General features: G+C 45.5%; 1 protein-coding gene across 1 annotated transcript in view; it reads left to right on the top strand.

Moving 5' to 3' along the window:
- Window positions 1-19,762, top strand: part of CDKAL1 (CDK5 regulatory subunit associated protein 1 like 1) — a 3,349,023-nt gene that overhangs the window by 1,456,867 nt on the left and 1,872,394 nt on the right. The window lies entirely within an intron of this gene.

The following is a 19,762-nucleotide window of genomic DNA, read 5'->3' as shown; positions in this document are numbered from 1 at the left end:
TTGCCCGGCTTGGCCTACATGGTAAATATGTTGTTATTCAGAAGGCATTCGTGAATGGGTAATAGATCTATCTGCTAACCACATTTCGACAAGGTGCTTCAACGGACTGGCAAGCTGAGAAAAAGGCTGGTTTTGTGCCAAAAGAAAGGTGTTTGTTCTCAGTTTTCATGTTCACAGGGATTGTGCTCCGTACTCTTCGTATTCAAGTTCTTCCTTTCGAGCAGCAGTGTGTTCAGGGCATCTGGAGCAGGTTTTGGTTGCATGGACACGATGCTCGTTCTGCTGCGGTAGGCCAAACTTTCCTTGGCAAGGGTATATTGCGATGGCCCCATTGATCCTTATGCGGGCGGGCCAGGTTGGGGGGGGGCTTGAAAGGGTCTTGGATATTGATAGGGAGTCAGTGCAGTTACTTCTTGTCCACCCCACTCCTCCCCCCACGCTAGATTTTGAGCTCAGTGATATTGCATGTAAAATGGTCTATGTACAGGGCTTTGGCGAAAGCGCTATATAAGTAACCAAACATCTCCCCCTAGCTGTTCTCACACCCACATACTACAACCACATCCTACGTGTATTTTAATGATGATTTTATTCTTTCCATTCTGTGGCTTAAGTATATATTTTCAGCTCCATAGATCCAACATGCATGTTCTTTTATATGCTGTTTTCACGTATCACCTTCATTGACGGCTCCCATGTTATTTTTTAGCCTGTTGAATTTAATTGGTAGCGTACTCTGGTGCCCAATGTCTGACGCTTATTGCAACTTCTGTAGTTTCCATGTTGAATGCAGTGTGAAACTGGCTGAATAGCACTTGTCTCTTCTCGCACAGTTGATTGGTCAAAACGACATGAAGTTGTGTCAGTGGCTTCATGTATGCAGGGCTGCACTATGCCGAGATGGTTCTTCAGGGCTTCCCAGATTAAGACTTTAGGCGACGGGCAGAGGTAGTGATTTGTAAAGGATAAAATGACAGCCTAGATTTGAAGCCTCAACTCGCAGCAAAAATCCCTTTAACCAGCCAATGTCGCTGCTGCTTTCTAGCGAATTTATCCATGCAAGCATAAACCTCCCTCTCTTCACATGTTTCAAGCACTAAAGCTTTGCATTGTTGGACGTCTACTGAGATTCGATAAGTGACTGCTCCACCTTCCTATGTGAAGGCCAGCAGGAGCAGGTTGTGTTTTTTGGCCCTCTCAGGTTTCTTGTAACAGTGCAGCATGACACTGAAGTCCAAGACGCTGTATAATGCGATCTCAGTAAATAATTAAAACGATTCAGGAGCAACTGTCACTAGGCGTGCCTTTCATCCATTTGTGTGAAGTAGCATTTTCGGTAATGGAAACATATGGTGTTCTGGGTTTGATTTACTGCGGCTTCGTTTGCTATCGTTTCATCCATTTGGAATATGATGAATTGCAAAAATGCCCAACTTCACATTCATGTAGATTACCTGAAGGTTGCCGTTTGCTTGTTTTTCTGTGTGTAATCAGATGAGCGTGCTTGATTAGATTTGCAGATGTGACCAAATTTGCAACACGGGAAGGTCAGACCAACATATGTCCCCTGCCTTCGCGTTTTCTCCACCAAGTGTTTTCCCTCTGTTAGCAAATTATATGGGGATGGTAACGTGAATTCGCTTGGAATAGCCGATATTTGGGCAAGAATTCATATCCGTTCCCGTGTTTATGGGAAACCAACCCCGTTTCTCATTGCAAATCTTTGCCTTTTGGTCCTTCCACTGGCACAGCGTTTTGAGGTGTTGGGCTGTAGGTCCGCCCATAGATAGGACAGCCTTCCTCCATAGTGCTGCAATCCAGCGTCTGGTCTTTGCAGCCGCGTGGCTGAACTTGTTGGAACATAAGCAAGCCCTTCTGATGTGGGCGATCTACATGGCAGGTAGTGTATTTTCTGCTTTAAATTCTCAAGGCATTACTCCAAATATTTCATAGTTCAAATATGTTTTCATTGAGATCATCGTATGGTGACTTTTCCCCAATTAGTATCTCTTTATTTTATTTTATATTAATTACAATGTGTCTTTCTGAGAAAGTTTCAAGCATTAAGAGAATAAGAAGGGCAAGTGCCAAAATGACAGAAGTGGTGGTTAATAAAAATTGTCGCCGCCAGGGTGTTTGTGTCACTGACCAAGCCAGAGCTGCCTTAAATTCTGCTCCGCACGTTTCTGGCATTCTCCCTCGCCAGATTTCCTTTATTGGAAAGCTGCCTAAACGGGCCTATTTTGCAGGTTTGCCCTCTTAGTTGATCTTTTCGCCTGAGATCCTCCTGCGGTTGCGTTTTCACACTGGAAGGGTCACGTGTAACTCTTGCCTGAAATAAACGTGCATGCCAAAATGTTTTTAGCACTGTAGTGCGCTAGCAAACATCTTCCATGTGTTGTTTGGTTATTTGTCCACCATTGACTGCCCATGTGCATGCAGATCCCTATAGCCATTCCCACCCACTTCTTGTCCCTCCCTGCCCAAAACACCTCCTCATGGGAACTCTTTCAGCTCGCTTTAACAAGCCTAAACATCAAACTTTGCTTTCAAAGTGCCTGTCGGTGTTTTTTCAAAGTAGTTTTTTTTACAGTTAATGACTTAATTCGGGCTGTTAACACACTACTGGTATAATAAGAAAGTCTTATGAGGCCTGCCGTCAGCCACTCGATTTATAAGCACTGTGTGCCCTTAACTGAAGTCCTGTTAAAAACCAGCATTGGCAAAACCAACAGTTTTGGCTTGTGTATAAATATTTGGCATTTGCCATGCACTGCTGTTAGATTTTACATTTTGCACCTGCTACCATCAATGTTCCGTTAATACCACTACAGCAGTGCCCGGCAAGTGCCTTTCCCATACCTATACAAAAGCCCAAACTGGTGTCATTGCCAATGTGTGTTTCACCTTATTTAATAATTGACCCATTCACAAGGGAACAACGATTCCTCCCAGCCTGTGGTAGGTGGCCTACTGGGGCATATGCCAGAGCCAGTCCTACCTCAGACTTGCAGTCAGGGAGTTGGGATGACCCCAGTCCCTGAACCATTTGAATGTGCCTTGAGTGTAACGACAGATACTATTGTAATCACCCAATGCCATGCGGCCTCCTTTCTGGCACATCTACTCTTTACTTTTGTCCATGTTTCCTGGAGGCAGGAAACACGTATCTCATACAGCAAGAGCCATTTGCCCTACAAAAGGGGGTTGAGAGGGGCTGCCTATCTGAATTAAGGTGGGGATGACTGAATTGTACCCAAATATTCATACGATTTGCCATGATTTCTAGGATGAGTGTTAAAAAGTGTTTGAAAAATTTTGAATCTAGTTTCAAAACCTATGAAAATAAATGTTTGACCACGTTGGCTACTTTTGCCTTTCTGGTAATTTTCTGCCTTTTCAGCTGTGCCCTTATGTAATGTATTCTGGTACCACCATTCACAGAGCTCACATTTGCCTCCCCTTTGTCTGCAGAATTCAAGCATCATCACTGAATCACCTGCATGTTTTCTTGTGTTTTGTGACTCAGTGGCATAGATCAAATTGATTTTCTTTGGTTATCAGTTATTGAAAGAAATATTTTTGTAGTGAAGAAAAAATTATCCTGTTCCTCCAAACTAATTTGCTTGAGATGCACTTTGGATCTTCTCAATAGTGACAAAAGTCTCTGTAAATGACAGAGGTTGCACTTCATAAATATTCTTTTTTTCTGTTAAACTTTACTTATTTTCCAATAAAACTTATAACAGGATCAACAATAGGCAACAATTCTCAACAGTTCTAACATTAGTGTTTACAGAAAGTACAAGCTATCAATGAGTTAAATTAGTAATTCCTAAAAGATTATAATTATTCAATGAGCATTTTCCAAATTTTCGACAATGTGTTTCACTACCACTATTAAAGCCTTATTAATCCTACACCTATACCTTCTAGCAGTCCTACATCTTCCTCTATCTGATAAAAGAATTGTTGACAAGGGTGTCTTTGGAAAGCTTATAGACAATACTGTATGCAACCGATCTAACACCCCCCCCCCGAAACTCATTGATCTCAAACAATCCCACATCATGTGAACCATAGTCCCTCTCTCCTTCCCACATCCCAAGCATACCTCATTATCTAGGAGACCAAATCCATGCATACACACAGGTGTCTAATACAGACCACCCAGAATTTTCTGATGAACTAGGCGTAAGTTCAAATCCAATTTACTCCTATAACCCACCTGTAGTATCTTCCGACATTCATCTTCCGAAATTGGGAACTGCAACTAATTTCCCCATTTTTCTTTGTCTATTCCATGATTTAACATTAGTATCTTCTGGAGGCATTAGGTTGACCTAAGTACATACTGCGAATGGAACTACTTTACATAAGACTGATTCAGTTCCCAGAGAACCTGACAATATTCCTAGCCTTTGAGAGAGAAGTATCTTAACTTCGTTATACCTAGCCAACACTCTCATTCCCAAACCAAACTTCCTCTGCAACTCTAAATAGGGAACCATCCGTCCGTCCTGTATAATGTCCTCTATCCTTAAAATACCTTTAACAATCCAACTACTTCAATATAGTGTTTTGTTTGCCAGCTGAAGACTAGGATTACCCCAAATTGAAGCCTTGGAATGCAAAACAAATATTCTGATCATTATCTATCAACCAAGAAACTAGAGTCATACATGTTGCATTTATAGTTTGCAATCTAACTCGTCTTGATGAAATTCTTTTCATTGAGTAAATATTGTCCAATTCCAATGGGCAAAATACCGCACTCTCAATTGTAAGCCAAATTGGCTCATAACTATCCGGGGATACCTTATAATGAGCAGCCTTTATAAAGCCCATATGGTACTTAACCAGATCCGTGTAACCGAATACACCCTCCTGTACTTTACGCAACATAATATATTTAGGAACTTTGGCTTTCCCCTTCTCACCCCATAGAAATCTCTGAAATGTATTAATCCTTTGCAATAATTTCTTAGTAAAAGGCAAGGGAAGTGATTGGATTAAATATAACACTTTTGTCAATAAAGTCATTTGAATGGCATTAACCTTGCCCCAAATTCCCAGATTCAAACTCTCCCATTTTCTGATATGTCTAATTAGGTCACTTATCAAAATGTCAACATTTAACCCAACAATTCCTTTCAAGTCTCTGGTGAGGTATACCCCTAAATACTTAACTTTCGAATCAGACAATTTACAGTTCAAATCCTCAAAATCACCCCTCATACATCTCTCTGAAAGTGGAACAACTTCAGACTTTACCCAGTTTACTTTGTGACCAGAAAGTTTACCCACTCTTTCAAAAGCTCTCTTGAGGGCATTACTCCCCTCACTCGAATTTGATAACATAAGTACCATGTCATCAGCATATGACAAGACTTTGTTTTCTGTGTCCCCAAACGTTAGTCCCTTGATGCCATTATCCTTATGTATATATGCAAGAAAGAATTTTAAAGCAAAGTTAGACAAGAAGGGTGACATCCCTGCCTTGTACCACTCCCCAATTTAAAAGTACCCGAAGCCTCACTGTTCACCCCAATGTGTATTATGCGTCACTCAATGTTCTATAAGATATTTAAGTTCAAAGCTTTGTAAGGTATATAGAGGGCATGACCACTCCTTGCATAACAGATTAAAGGGGACACACACACACACACACACACACACACACACACACACACACACACACACACACACACACACACACACACACACACACACACACACACACACACACACACACACACACACACACACACACACACACACACACACACACACACACACACACACACACACACACACACACACACACACACACACACACACACACACACACACACACACACACACACACACACACACACACACACACACACACACACACACACACACACACACACACACACACACACACACACACACACACACACACACACACACACACACACACACACACACACACACACACACCCCCCCACCCCCCCCCCCCCCCCCCCCCCGTGAGTTTGTAAAGCAAGCCAGTACAATCTGTAACTAATGTTACCTCACCATATGAATTAAAGCAAGTTTAGATTGTATATTGCAATATTGAATTTTTGTGGCTATCAAAGGATGTCTCATATAATGGGAAGGGCGAGCTAATGATCCACATTGCACGGACAACTGCTTTCTACTCCTAGAACTTCATGTTTAATTTCCACTGACCAAATTGCACTTGGGCTCTTATCGCCATTGATAATGAAATGTAAAAAGCGATGTTGGTGAAGTTACTTGGTCGTCAAAAACATTGAGGCAAGGGATTGGACACTTTGTGGTGGTAGTGGGTATCCATAAAAATTGGGTGGGGGGGAAGCATGCCACTGCGTGAATATGCAACAGTACTGCCCAAAGTGTGGTGTTCTGTGCTGGTGAATTTGTTAAAGTGAAACCAAGTTAAAAAAAAACCCACAAAGGTGACAAATTCTTATCCAGGGGCTGCGTTTTACTACATTTCTTTTGCTATTATTTTTAAGTGGTATGAGGAATTTGCGGGCGTCCTCCCTTCTTTCCCCTATATCCTCCTTCCAGGTGTCCAGGGAAAGACTGTCGCTTTTCGATCCTGACCCTGGGGGTGGTTATATGAGGGAGGATCACCTGGGTAGAGGAAACTTGGAGAGTGGGGATGAGGCACCCTTGGGCGAGGGGGGAGACACAGTATCCCCCATTTCCTTTTTATGTGGAGTCCAATATCCCCCAAGCCTTAGTAGGATATTATCAATCTCTTCCCTATTTTTCCAGAAAACTCTCCCAATACACACCAGTCGGGTACTGAGACGAGGAAGAAAAACAACCCACAGTCATACATCCTCTTGTTGTTCACTCAAATACACAATCCCCACTCTGGTACTAGAGTGAGGAAGAATGATGCAGAATACCAAGACCAGAACATTGCCAGCGCTGGGGCCCTGGAGGGTGGTATAAATGGCCTGCTCAGGTGAGGCTGAGATGGCCTGTGGAGCGCTATCAGGAGAAGTCAGTGTCATGAACCGCCGAATTCTTCCGTTCTGGACTTTATGGTCCATGATGCATCACGGCATTAACTCAGTGATCCTTCCAACATGGCCGTCGGGCGTGAAACGCCGCGCTCTAGCCGCTGTGCGCAATGCGTGACTTCCTAGAAAACAGCAATGCACCCGCGGCTCTGCACGTCTCAACACAACTGCTTGGAGTTGTTAGACGTGTGCTTTTCGAGTCCGCTTCCGCGTGCATCCCAGGTCCCTTATTTCCCCATTTTTGGTTCCTGGAGCCCCGTTCGTTCCCCTTTTACCTTCTTACCCGTACCTCTTCCTGGATTCACCTGCACTTCGTTCCACAGTATTTCGGACATTCTCCGATCCTGGAACTCTTACCTCCTTCCTGGATTCACGCTCCTGGATACTGAACGTTACCCGGCTAGAGAGCCGGCTACCTCACGCTGGAATCCGAAGGCCCTCACTCCGGCCTATACAAGTCTCGGACAGTGAGAAAGAAAGAAGTCGCTTCCAAGAAGGTTGCATAGAAAAACAGGTGAAGAAAAGAGAAACTTGTGACAGTCAGAGGTGAAGCCAGAGAGACGCGTGCCTGAAGCGCATACAAGCTGCAGAGTCGTTGCAGTGGAAGCAAATTGCAGCGGGAGCATTTGAAATGTCTCCGGTAGCAGAGCTGGACTAAGGGTATGAAATTGATGAGAGCTGGGAGCTATTTAGCTCCTGCTTGTGGCCCATAAGAGCCTGGTTAGCTCGTCACCAACTGATAACAGAAGATACTTTTGGCTCCACAGGCCAAATGATGGCAAACAAACACACCTAAGTGAATTTAACTCTGTGTATTTGGGACAATATATAAATAAACATTAGGACACAGCAGTACTACATTTAAATCATAAGGGGTCATAAATAATGGCCAAGATGATATGTTTCCATCTTATGTGGAAGTTACATTTGTGGAATGCTACGCACTAGCTCCTCGTTCCCCAGTGGCAGCACCTGGTCAATGGTTAGTGCTGGTTACCCAGGAGCAGCTTTCAGCTCCTGCTTAGCCAATCTTAATTTTGAACCCTATCAGGTCTGCATACCTCCTGGAATCAGGGAGACTCCTTCTACGCACAATAGAGGTGGCAGAGATCCTGGATGAGAGGCGCACAGAGCCGGGAGCAGCAACAGCCACAGAGAGCCTGCCGATGCAGAGAGCAGCCCCTGGAGACATCTTACCCGGTTAGCCAAAGAAGTCTGAATGATTCTGGACGCTGTAGTGTGGACAGTTTGGTTGCTGCATGTTGGATCACTAGCGAGTGAGTGAGTGAGGGACCGTTTAGGCGATATGAATGCGGGTCCCATTTGAAATAAATGCTGTTGATAAGTATGATAAAGTGGAGCTGCTGAGAAAACTGAATGAAAGGGTTTCGCGAATACCGAATTGCAAACGAGATGAAACTGAGAAGGCCAAGTAAGGGCCAGGGAAAAAAAAGTCTTTGAACTTGTGAATATGCCTGTGAACAAAGTGTAAATTCCCAACAGGAGAGTGAACTGGTAATTTGATGGTAGTTTATGCAATGTGACTGAATGGAATGAAAACTTTTTTTTGAATACCAAACTGAAAGAAAGAAAGTGTGATTTAAAGCAGTTGGTGATGTTCCCTGATAGAAAGGAACTGTGAACTGTGTAAACTGAAGAAAACCAGCATTGGCAAGTGCCATAAGAATATAAGGAACCGTGTAAACTGAAAGAATAAGCTGTGGTAAAAGCTCTGAGAATAGAAAGTATAACGGGTGAATGGTGGCAACACAAGTAGTAAGAAAGCTCCAAGAAGATACAGCCAATACCACTGTGAAGTTACAATAGTGCAGTGCCACTGTGAAGGAGAAGCAAGTAAGTTGTCAGTTGAATGAAGAGGTATATATTCTCACCCTCGCTCTAGTGATAGACAGGTGAACATATCAATTAGGGCCTGTGCTCTGTCCCCCTGTCTAACATTGTAAAAGTCAGAAGCATTGTCCATTGAGGCAGCCAGGCTACCCTTATTATAGGCAGGTACATTAAAGAAAAAAGGTGACACTGCACATATTTAATTAGGACAACATAAACACATAAAGAAATGCTTACATCGTGCACAATATGCACAATGCAGAAGATTGATTTCTGATAATGAATATGCAATAATGCCACATGTATTACAAATTAACTGCAGGACTTCAATTTCCTGGAACTTTGAAATTGTTGAACAAATAGAAATTATAGGGCAGTGTGTAGCTCAGAAAGGGAGGGCTTGGACATAAGCCAATGTGCAGTGATTCAGCAGTTTAAATTGTAAGTATACATTATTTCCAATGGTGCTGCTTACAAATGAAACTGGCATAAAGTCAGAAAAAGAAAAGCTAGGCGAGCTAACCAAAAAAATGCGGCAGCTAATGTATGTCCTTGGAGGCTGTCTGGAGCAATGTGTCATCCCCAAAACTGATTCAACTGATTCAAAACCAGTAAATTGCGACAAGAAATATTCATGTGTTCAAGAAAAGCATTTATGTCCAAGGAAAACCAGCAAAGTATTTTACCTTTAAGAAAATTGGCCTATCAAAATATAGGATTCATAGCATAAAATTATTGTGTAATTCGTTCCATTTTGTAAAACCATGATGGATGCAGAAATGCAGTGCGATATTATGTTTTCAGCTTGTAAGACAATTGATTAAACACAATGCTCCCACCTGGATGTCTTGGTGTCTCTTCCTTGTACGGTGTGTATTTATTTCCAGGGATGGCTGACTGCAGGGAGTTATGGCTAAGAAATAGCCTTTTGACCAGTTGCAGGACCTGCAATGGGTGGACCATGTGGTCCAACAACTGTGCCTAGACCGAGTCCACTCATTGAAAGGAAAAGCCACTTAACTCACCTATAAGCTTGTGATTGAAGATCAAGGAAAACTAATATTAATTAACTGAACTCTTTGATATTGGTGACGGGCAACCCCACCACAAAAGCTGGAAAGTTCCCAAAGAATTGTGGGAGACTTGAAAGCTCGAGGAAGGGTACACCTCTTTTTTTGTCAAAGTGAACTATCCTGAATCTTGGGAAAGGGAAAATCCCTTTTCCAACCAATTGCTGGATCAAGCTCTGAACTTTTATTTGAACACTTCTCATTTGGATGCTGACATCCCTACCCATTATATTCAAGTAGATATGAGGGTAAGTGTAGGTTTTGGACACAGACATTTGCTTTGGACTTCCTGACACAGACTATCATTAGTTTCAATTATGTAGGGAAATCCCACCTTATCATAGGGCAAGTTAGGCCTTTTCCCAACCTACTTTTTATTTTAATAAATGTTTGTAACCCAAGCTTTACTCAGTTGTCTGCATCTACTTCCTCATGCCTTCACAATGGACACATCCGCATTAGACAAATTCACCAAAACTGCTAATGGTTGCAAAACAGTGTCTCTTGCACATATTATAGATTTAACATTGCATGCCGTGCTATTGAAGGGGAATGGGCTGAAACTGAAAGAACAGCTCAAAGGCTGATGGTACCCACTCCCTCAGACAGGAGGTTGCTATCGCGCCAAAGGTCTAGATCGGAAGAAACGCTACCTATGAAAGAGCGGTGAGTTTATGCCTTCATCCACTCGGCAAAAAGCCAAGCTTTCGCCCCCCACTAAAAGGCCTTTGTCGAGTGGTATGTCAACAGCTGCGATAAAATGTCTCACTTGGAAGGTAATTTTTCTAGTGGCTGTTACGTCCTCCAGACGAGTATCAGAACTGCAGGCTCTTGACCCACCTTGTCTGCGATTCATGAAGGACAGGGTTCTTCTATCTACAAATGCACATTTCATTCTGAAGATTCCATCAGATTTTCACACAATCACCTTACCAACCATTTCCCCCTAATGTTTCTACTCCAGCTGAAAAAGCTTTGCCTTCCCTGGACGTCAAAAGAGCTTTCAAGTACTACCTAGATTGCACAAAGTCATTCAGATCATCCGAGCAGCTTTTTGTGGCTTTCAGACCTGCCAATAAAAGTGGGCTGATTTCAAAACAAGGCATCTCACTTTAGGTGGCGGCAACTATATCTTTCTGCCATGCACAAGCCAACAAACCACTAAAGTCGGCTCCAAGAGCTCATTCCACAAGGTCCATGGCTGCCTCAGCAGCTCTATGGGCGGGCATACCAATCAGAGACATTTGCCAGCCAGCAACGTGGGCAGTGCCCCACACGTTCACCAGGTACTACTGTCTGCATCAACGTGCTGAACACGTACAGGTGGTACGAGCGGTACTCCAATGCCTGTTCCAGTAAGGTAAGCCCTGCAGCTTCTTGGGTTTTGACTCTTTTCCAATGTATTACCCTATGGTTATGTCCTTCTCTTTTTGCCATATTGCTGATCGTCTATGACCTGTTTGCCTGATTTTCACCTCCAAGCATTTCTACTGCTACAAAGTCTATTCACAGCATGTGAATCCATGACAGATCCAATGCTGGAGAAGGGAGTAGTTTCTTACCTTAACTCAATTTCTCCAGCGTTGGTATCTTTCTTGGATTCACATGCGTCCTTCAGCCTTCCCCCACAGGCAAACATCCTCTTAGGACATCCTCCTTTTGGAGAGGTTAACATCTTAGGGGAAGCCGCAGGCGCAGAGCTGTACACTCAACTTCCCATTGGTGCTGCCCAAAGCACCCTTAACGACGTTGATAGGACACTCAAGGTGTCACATTTCTTTCCATAGAAAAACTATATTAAAGTTACCAGGGTTTTCCCAGCCTGATGGGGAATATTCACAGCATGTGAAGCCATGAAAGATACCAACGCTGGAGAAATGGAGTTAAGGTAATAAATGACTCCCTTCTTTACCGTATACTCCTAGCTCTTATCATTATCTGTTATGGCTGTCTTGCATTAATGCCACATTGCTCATCTATTATTCCCATCTTAGATTAAACTCCAACTGCTCACACAACTTGCCAACTCTTTTTTTCGAGCTTGTGCTCTTTTGTACCCGCTCCACTTGGTCATGGCCATTTCACCACATTTTTTGCAACTTGTTTTTATTGGGGTGGGTTAGAGTACCTTCCCCCCATAAAAAAAACAGCAAAGAATGTGGCAAAATGACCCAGATCGGCTCTCTTCAGGGCAAGATTCTGTCTTCTATTTTAGTAATACAGTAACCTACAGGTGATTGGAGTGCCGCTAATTACAGCTAATAATGATTGAATCCATTCTGATAATATAAGGTAGTTATCATGAAATCTACTCCAGTTGGGGTTTTCTTGCAGGTTCCTGGCCTGGCTGAGCATGACTTGCTGCCTCTTTTGCATCAAACAAACAAATATATAACCGTGCACACCTATCAACATATAAGATCCTATCGAGAGATTCATAAATTCAATAACTATACGAGTGCAGGGGACATTGGAAGATATTAATGGAATTTCTACGAGTGTTTCTTTTTTTCAATTGTCTATAATTTTGCTTATTTGATCAAAACATTCAGCTGTTCTATCAGCAACAAGGTGTGCAGGGCACAGCAGTGTCCATAGATTGGACATCAATGCCTCTCTCCTCCTGCATCTTCAGCACATGTTGAAGTGGGACATAGAGCTGTAATCTTGTATAGAACATTGACTACCACCATGCGCCTGAAGAACCCCTTCTCTTTGCTGTAGCTTTACCCCAGAGCCTCACTGGACTGTCTTTATTCATAGACCAGGCCCTACACAAGGGACAGCCTGTACAGTCTCTTCCATCTTGTTTATCACTGTGTGTCCCCAATTAGCTCTCAACCTCATAGTGTAGCTCTCAGTGCATCATGTTCTTTCCAGCTGGTGGCTATTGAGAACTCTGTTGCAAGGTATTTTTAGGCCTGTAATATTTTTTTCCCAAATTTTGAAAGCAAAAACATAGGGTTAGAAGTGGTTAAATATGCATATAGGCAAAAGGAGTCTAGAGGCCACAAGAGTACTCTCTAACTGGATGAAGCATGCATAGGTAGCACACGTGGTTGGCGGGCACCTTGGTAACAGGACTGCTTTCAGGCAGCTTGGTTGCCACGAGTGTGCTTTAGGCACTCATGGTACTCTGTTCAAGCACATTGTTTGACAGATAGGTTGATTATTCTCTATTAAGTAATATCAATTATTCAAATTCCTGGAGTATTATTTGTTCAAAATTTGTATATGCATGAAGGTTTGAAGGCTGAGCTGGCACACATGTTTGATTTGTGGGTTGCAATGCAAGTGGCAAGGCTGCATCCTGCAACTCAGGTTGAAGTTCTGTCGTTGGTCTTGTAATACAAATGCAAGATAACGTTACAAATGATGAATTTGCAGTTATTCAACCTTCTACAATACCTGTCTAAGCCCAGCAAATGCATTCCAGATTTGTATACGCACAATATAACACATTTGGATGCTGTGTAGCTCAGAGCAATGTCCATACTGGCCATGTGTTGCTATTGCGCACACAATAGTACCAAAGGTATGCAGAGAGCATTGGGTACTTGTGTGAACATGAAGGTATCCATAGTCATATAATCCCTATAGCTAGCAAATGTTGTCAGGAGCTGGACATTTATTACCAATGCCTGCTAGTAGGTATATGACGTGTTTTCCTACTCATAAAATAGCAATAGTGTGACTTTCATTATCTGCCATATGATGCAAGAGTCTGGAAATGTGACCCGGTCTGGCAAATGTTGAGGGTACCTGGGTATGTAATGGCAAATGGGGCACTTATTGTGAGTACCTGGGAATATGATGGCAGTATGTGGGAATGGTGTGCGAGTCTAGGCACATGATGGCAAGAGCTGGTATCTATAATGGTAATGGCTTCCTTATCATAGTAGTACCTGAGCCTATTGTGGCATAGACTCTCAAAAATTGTAGTACTTGGGCATTTGATGGTAATAACTGGCAATTCTCCAGCATTGGATCTTTCATGGATTCACATGCTTAGAATATTCCCTGTCGACAGACTGGGAACCCTTGGTACACTTATAAGGCCGTTTCCCATAGGAAAACGTACAACTCTTTTGAGTCCGATCTACGTCGTTTTGGGCCCACGCAGGCATGCCCCACTAGGACGTAGCGGTATAAATGCCCCGCCCCCGCGGCTCCCTTCAGATTTCAACCGTCTCCAAAGTAGTGGGAGCACCTTGTGTAGTCTACTATTTTGTCTAGGTTGTGCTGTTGGAGTTTCTCCTGATGTCAGGAAAAGCGCTGTTCCGCCCGTGTGCTACGTGCGGGTTGAAGGTGTTCGAGGTGGATGGACATATGGATTGCATATATTGTCTACACTCATCATTCGGTGGACAAGTGCGACATATGTAAGGTCTTCTCCCAGAAGACTCTTAAAGATCGAAGTTGGAGACTTGTGGCATGGTTAAACGATGGAGCGGGGGCATACCTGCCTTCAGAGGTGGGCTCCACGCACAGCGTGGCCTCAGTGTCAAAATCTTCAGGGGCCCCGTGCCACTCGACATCGTCGGAACCCCCGGTGAAGAAATCGCGACCGGCGGAGAAGGAATCATCGAGAAGCCATTCTAAAGACTCTTCGTCGAAGAAAGTCTCACCATCGTCATCTTCAACGAAGAAAGACAGAAAAGAAAAATCTAAATCCGCCTCGGGCGATCATCATAGGTCGACCTCGAGTCGAGATGCAGAGAAGCGCAGGTCGAGTTTGGAAAAGGCGGGAACGCCTCAAGGACCGTCATCGACGGCAGGGCAGTCGTTGACCACGTCTCTGCTACTGGCACAATTGGCCTCAACCGTTCTTGGACCGCAGACAAGAACGACGACGAGTCCAGCTATTGCTTCGTCGACGGAGGTTCCGCAAGAGGCTTGGCGACCAGAGGTTTATGACCCAGTTTTGCTGGAGACACTACTGCAACAAGAGGCCTTGTCGGTGTCCTCGGGAGATGAGGATGTGAGAATAGCTGGCCCTGCAGACCTCGGGTTGCGAGGGATTACCAGGCCTCTCTCCGGGAGCATTCCACGGTCTACCCCTCTGCTCAATCCGCAGTCACTCTTGTCGCTGGAGGTCTTATCCACGTTGCAAACGTTGCTGAAGACACTGGACGACAGACTACCTCAAGCAACTTCGGCTAGGTCGACCATCGACGACCAGGGCCCGTCTCGTCGGCCACCTCAGTCAACCCCCACTGCATTGCCAGCGGTTACAGACCTCTCGGCTCCACGCCGCGAGGAAGGAGAGCTGATGGATTCAGACTCGGACAGTAGAACCTTATCGGAGGTCTCGCTCTCCCCCTCCAGGGATCCAACCTGGGAGTCCGAAGCAGAATTAGAAGCCCCGAGAAGCCCGGCTCAGCCGTCTCCCCCAGACGATATTGGGTCATTTCACACCATGATGGCCAAGGCTTGTACAGAATTCGGCCTGGCCCAGGAAGAGGAGAAAAAGGACTGTTTTCTTTTCGACCACATGGGAAAGAGGAGAAGGTTAGTGTTTTCAGTACCCATCCTGGATCATGTGTGGCAAGAGGGGCTGCAGACCATGCGCCACCCTTTCTCGAACCCAGCGATAAAAGGTCGGCTAGAGAAATAAAATGTAAGGCTCCAGAGACTACCCCCAAGTGTCTCTCCTCCCAACCAACTCCTGACTCAGTGGTGTCGGCGGCGAGAAAGGCGAGGGCCCAGCACAAGTACATGACTCCCCCCCGGAAAGTGATGCCAGACGACAGGATGCTTTCGGCAAAAAAGTGCTGTCGGTAGGTGCTACCACAGTGAAAGCAGCCAATTCCCTGGCTATAGTAGCCAGATACGACACGGAGATGTGGCACCGACTGGCTCCTATGCTGGAGCATCTTCCAGAAGAACAGCGTAAGGCGGCGATGTAACTGGTCAGAGAGGGTGAAGAGGCCTCCAATCATGCCATAAACATCGCCGTGGACCTCGCGAAATCGGGGTTTAAGCAGGTGAATAACGGTGTGGTTTTCCGAAGGCAGGCATGGCTGAAATGCACCAACTTCCGACCAGAGGTGCAATACAAGGTGCTAGATATGCCTTTTGAGGGAGACCTCCTATTCGGTGAGAAGGTAGACGAGGCCCTGAAGGGCATGAAAGAGGACTCGGAAACAGCTCGTTCCTTGGGGGCCCTTCAAAGTGGTCAAAGTTTCCGGTCTTTTGGTCCCTTCAGAGGAGCATCGGGAAATTCCAGATTCTCGGCATCGAGAGACAGATTCTTCAGTAGGCCAGCAATACCCCTCCCAGGGATACAGACGGACTTCTCAAGTGGCAAAACAACGCCGGGACTACCAGGCCCCCAAGAAGAGAACCGGTCGTTGTCGACAAGTGATAAGCAAACGAAGGACCAGCAATGACGGGCATCGGAACGTTCTGGGAGGCAGGGTATCGTGCTACATCAACGAATGGGAGCAGATAACAACGGATCAATGGGTGTTGGACACTGTAAGATACGGACACTCCCTGCAATTCAAAAGCAACCCTCCGCACATTCCACCAGCGTTTGTAGCTCAACCCCATCTGAGCGTTTTGCAGCAGGAAGTAGCACTTATGCTACAAAAAGGTGCTATAGAAATGGTTCCGTCGTCACAGAAGAGTCAAGGGGTTTATTCCCGATACTTTGTGGTGAAAAAACCCAACGGAAAGTGGCATCCCATTCTAGACCTGCGCGATCTAAACAAATCGTTGAAAAGCCTAAAATTCAAGATGCTCACGCTCCAAGAAGTGATACGGTCAGTCCAAGAAGGGGACTTTCTGGCATCTCTGGACCTGCAGGACGCATACTTCCACATACCGATGTGTCAGCGACACAAAAAGTTCCTGAGGTTTGTGGTTGGGCGGACTCACTACCAGTTCACAGTACTTCCCTTTGGGCTGAAATCCTCTCCCAGAACGTTCACGAAATGCTTGGCCGCGGTGGCAGCCTGGCTGAGAAGACAAGGCCATCATGTATACCCGTATCTCGACGACTGGTTGGTGAGGTGGTCCTCCCCTATGCTGACTCACACAAGCTTGCAGGCCACCATGCACCTCTTACAATGGCTGGGGTTTGCGGTAAACTTCAATCCTCGTTAATGCTGTCGAGAAGCTTGGTGTTCCTGGGCGCACAGTTCGAGACCCAGTCAGGGTTAGTGAGGCCATCTTTCGACAGAATCACCAAACTCAATCGATTGGCAGGTCAGCTGAAAATCAATACCAGACTGTCAGTGAGAAAATGTCATTTCTGGGTGCTATGGCGTCCTGCATTCCTCTGGTGGGCAACTGCCACCTGTTCATGAGGCCGGTGCAAGAGTTTCTGGCGGACCGATGGACGCAGGCCCAAGGGCTCTGGTCGGACAAACTGACCGTCGACGACGATGAGCTCCTACTAGCTCTTCAGTGGTGAAGCTTCCAGAATCTATCCAGAGGGGTACCCCTACAGGAGCCGGAATTTCAGGCTGGGGAGCACACATGGGCACTCTACAAACGCAAGGTTGTTGGTCTCGGAGGGAATCTCTCCTACACATCAACGTTCTGGAACTGAGGGCAGTGCGCTGGGCCCTGAAGTCGTTCCTGCCGCACATCAGAGGGTCCATAGTAAGCGTATTGACAGACAACACAACGGCAATGTTTTATTTGAGGAAGCAAGGGGGCACGCGATCCAGAACCCTCTCCACCGAGGCTCAGAAGGTGTGGCACTGAGCTCTGAAACACGATATATCCATCGTAGCTCATCATCTTCCGGGGGTGCGGAACGAGCAAGCGGACTCGCTCAGCAGAAATATGGACCAAATTCATGAATGGGAGATAGACGGCGTCCAGTTGTCGAGAGTTTTTGAGAAATGGGGACGGCCTCCGTTGGACCTCTTCGCCAAGAAGAACAACAAGAAGTGTGAAACGTATGCCAGCAGGTGGCCACAGGAAGGTTCGCTGGGGGAAGCGTTCTCCTTTCCGTGGATGGACAAGTTCCTCTACGCCTTCCCTCCGTTCCCTCTGATACGGAGAACTCTACAGTGGATACGCAGGTACAGGTGCCGGGTCATCCTAGTAGCACCGTGTTGGCCGGTGCAGCCGTGGTTTTCCGACCTGCTTCACCTGTCAGTGGGTCAACCAATAACGTTCCCGAAGGTTCCCAATCTCCTGTCCCGGAGCGAGGGAACAGTGTGGCATCACAATCCAGACAGTCTCAATCTCACAGTTTTGGCTCCTGACTTTTCAGAATTTGGTGCCTTGAGCATTTCGTCGGACTGTCGGAGGATCCTGCAGGCAGCGCAAGCCTCTTCCACCAACAAGTCGTACAAGTGTAAGTGGAGGAGGTTCTGTACGTGGTGTCAAGGACAGACGGGAGTGCAGCCTCTAAGAATTACTCCGGAACAGCTCCTCCCGTATCTGCTACACCTAGCGAAGAGCGGATTATCCTTTTCATCAATAAAGGTGCACCTGACGGCCATCTCTAGGTTCACGGGGAGAAGGAAGTTGTCTCCCTTGTTTAGTGACAGGTTGTTGAAGCAGTTCATGAGGGGTTTGTTCCAGACGTTCCCTCCGGTTAAACGCTTTCCACCAACGTGGAGCCTGAATATGGTGCTGGCAGGGTTAATGAAACCACCCTTTGATCCAATGGCCACGTCGTTGATTAAGTTCTTGTCATGGAAAGTGGCTTTACTCATAGCTATAAAATCAGCTAGGCGAATCTCAGAGTTGCAAGCGTTGGTCATAGACCCTCCGTACCTAAGGTTTTTTAAGGACAAAGTGGTTCTGTCAACAAATCCTCGTTTCATTCCAAAAGTTCCTACGGCTTATCATAAGCACTCTTCTATTGTCCTGCCCACCTTTTTCGTGACTCCCTCTTCGGCTGCGGAAAAAGTCCTGCATACCTTGGATGTCAAGAGAGCTCTAAAATGTTACCTTCATCGGAATCAGCAACTTAGATCTACGCAACAACTCTTCGTTGAATATGGTCCTTCGGCAAAAGGAAAAGCAATTTCGAAGCAGGGAATGGCCCGATGGGTCTCGTCGACGATTGCCTTCTGTCATTCAAAAGCGGGAAAGCCGCTTCAACGGCGTCCGAGAGCTCATTCCACAAGGGCAACTTCTACGTCGACGGCATTGTGGGCAGGAATCCCGCTGACAGACATTTGCCAGGCGGCGGCGGCGGCATGGTCAGTGCCTCACACATTTACCCGCCACTACTGCCTCGAAAGGCAGCATGCGGACGAAATACAAATGGGAAGAGCAGTCTTGCGCCATCTGTTTCAATAAGGTAAGCCCTTTTCAAGAAGGGTCTGTGCTTAATTTGACATATGTATATGTGGATGTATATAAGGATGCATATATATTTATTTATATTTGTGTATATAGGTATTGATCTGTGCATGTACTGTTGCACATTTTAAATTGGCATCCTACGTAAGCGTGGTTCGCTATACATATGCTGGGGAGGTTGCCGGATTGCATTCACACCTCCTCTTTTTCAGGATCACTGCTGTGCATTCTATTCTAAGCATGTGAATCCATGAAAGATCCAATGCTGGAGAAGGGAATAGTTTCTTACCTGTAACTCCATTTCTCCAGCATTGGTATTTTTCATGGATTCACATGTGCCCGCCGGCCTCCCCGGAATGCAATTGTCTTGTATATCTAAGTTTCACCCCATTCTGCTTTGGAGGGGTCGAAATCTGAAGGGAGCCGCGGGGGCGGGGCATTTATACCGCTACGTCCTAGTGGGGCATGCGTGCGCGGGCTCAAAACGACGTAGATAGGACACAAAAGGTGTTGAATGTT

The sequence above is a fragment of the Ambystoma mexicanum genome, chromosome 5p, assembly GCF_040938575.1.
Source record: "Ambystoma mexicanum isolate Mex_15411 chromosome 5p, UKY_AmexF1_1, whole genome shotgun sequence".
Lineage (NCBI taxonomy): Eukaryota > Metazoa > Chordata > Amphibia > Caudata > Ambystomatidae > Ambystoma > Ambystoma mexicanum.
The sequence above is the reverse complement of the archived record's forward strand: the minus strand, read 5'-3'. Positions and strand labels throughout refer to the sequence as shown.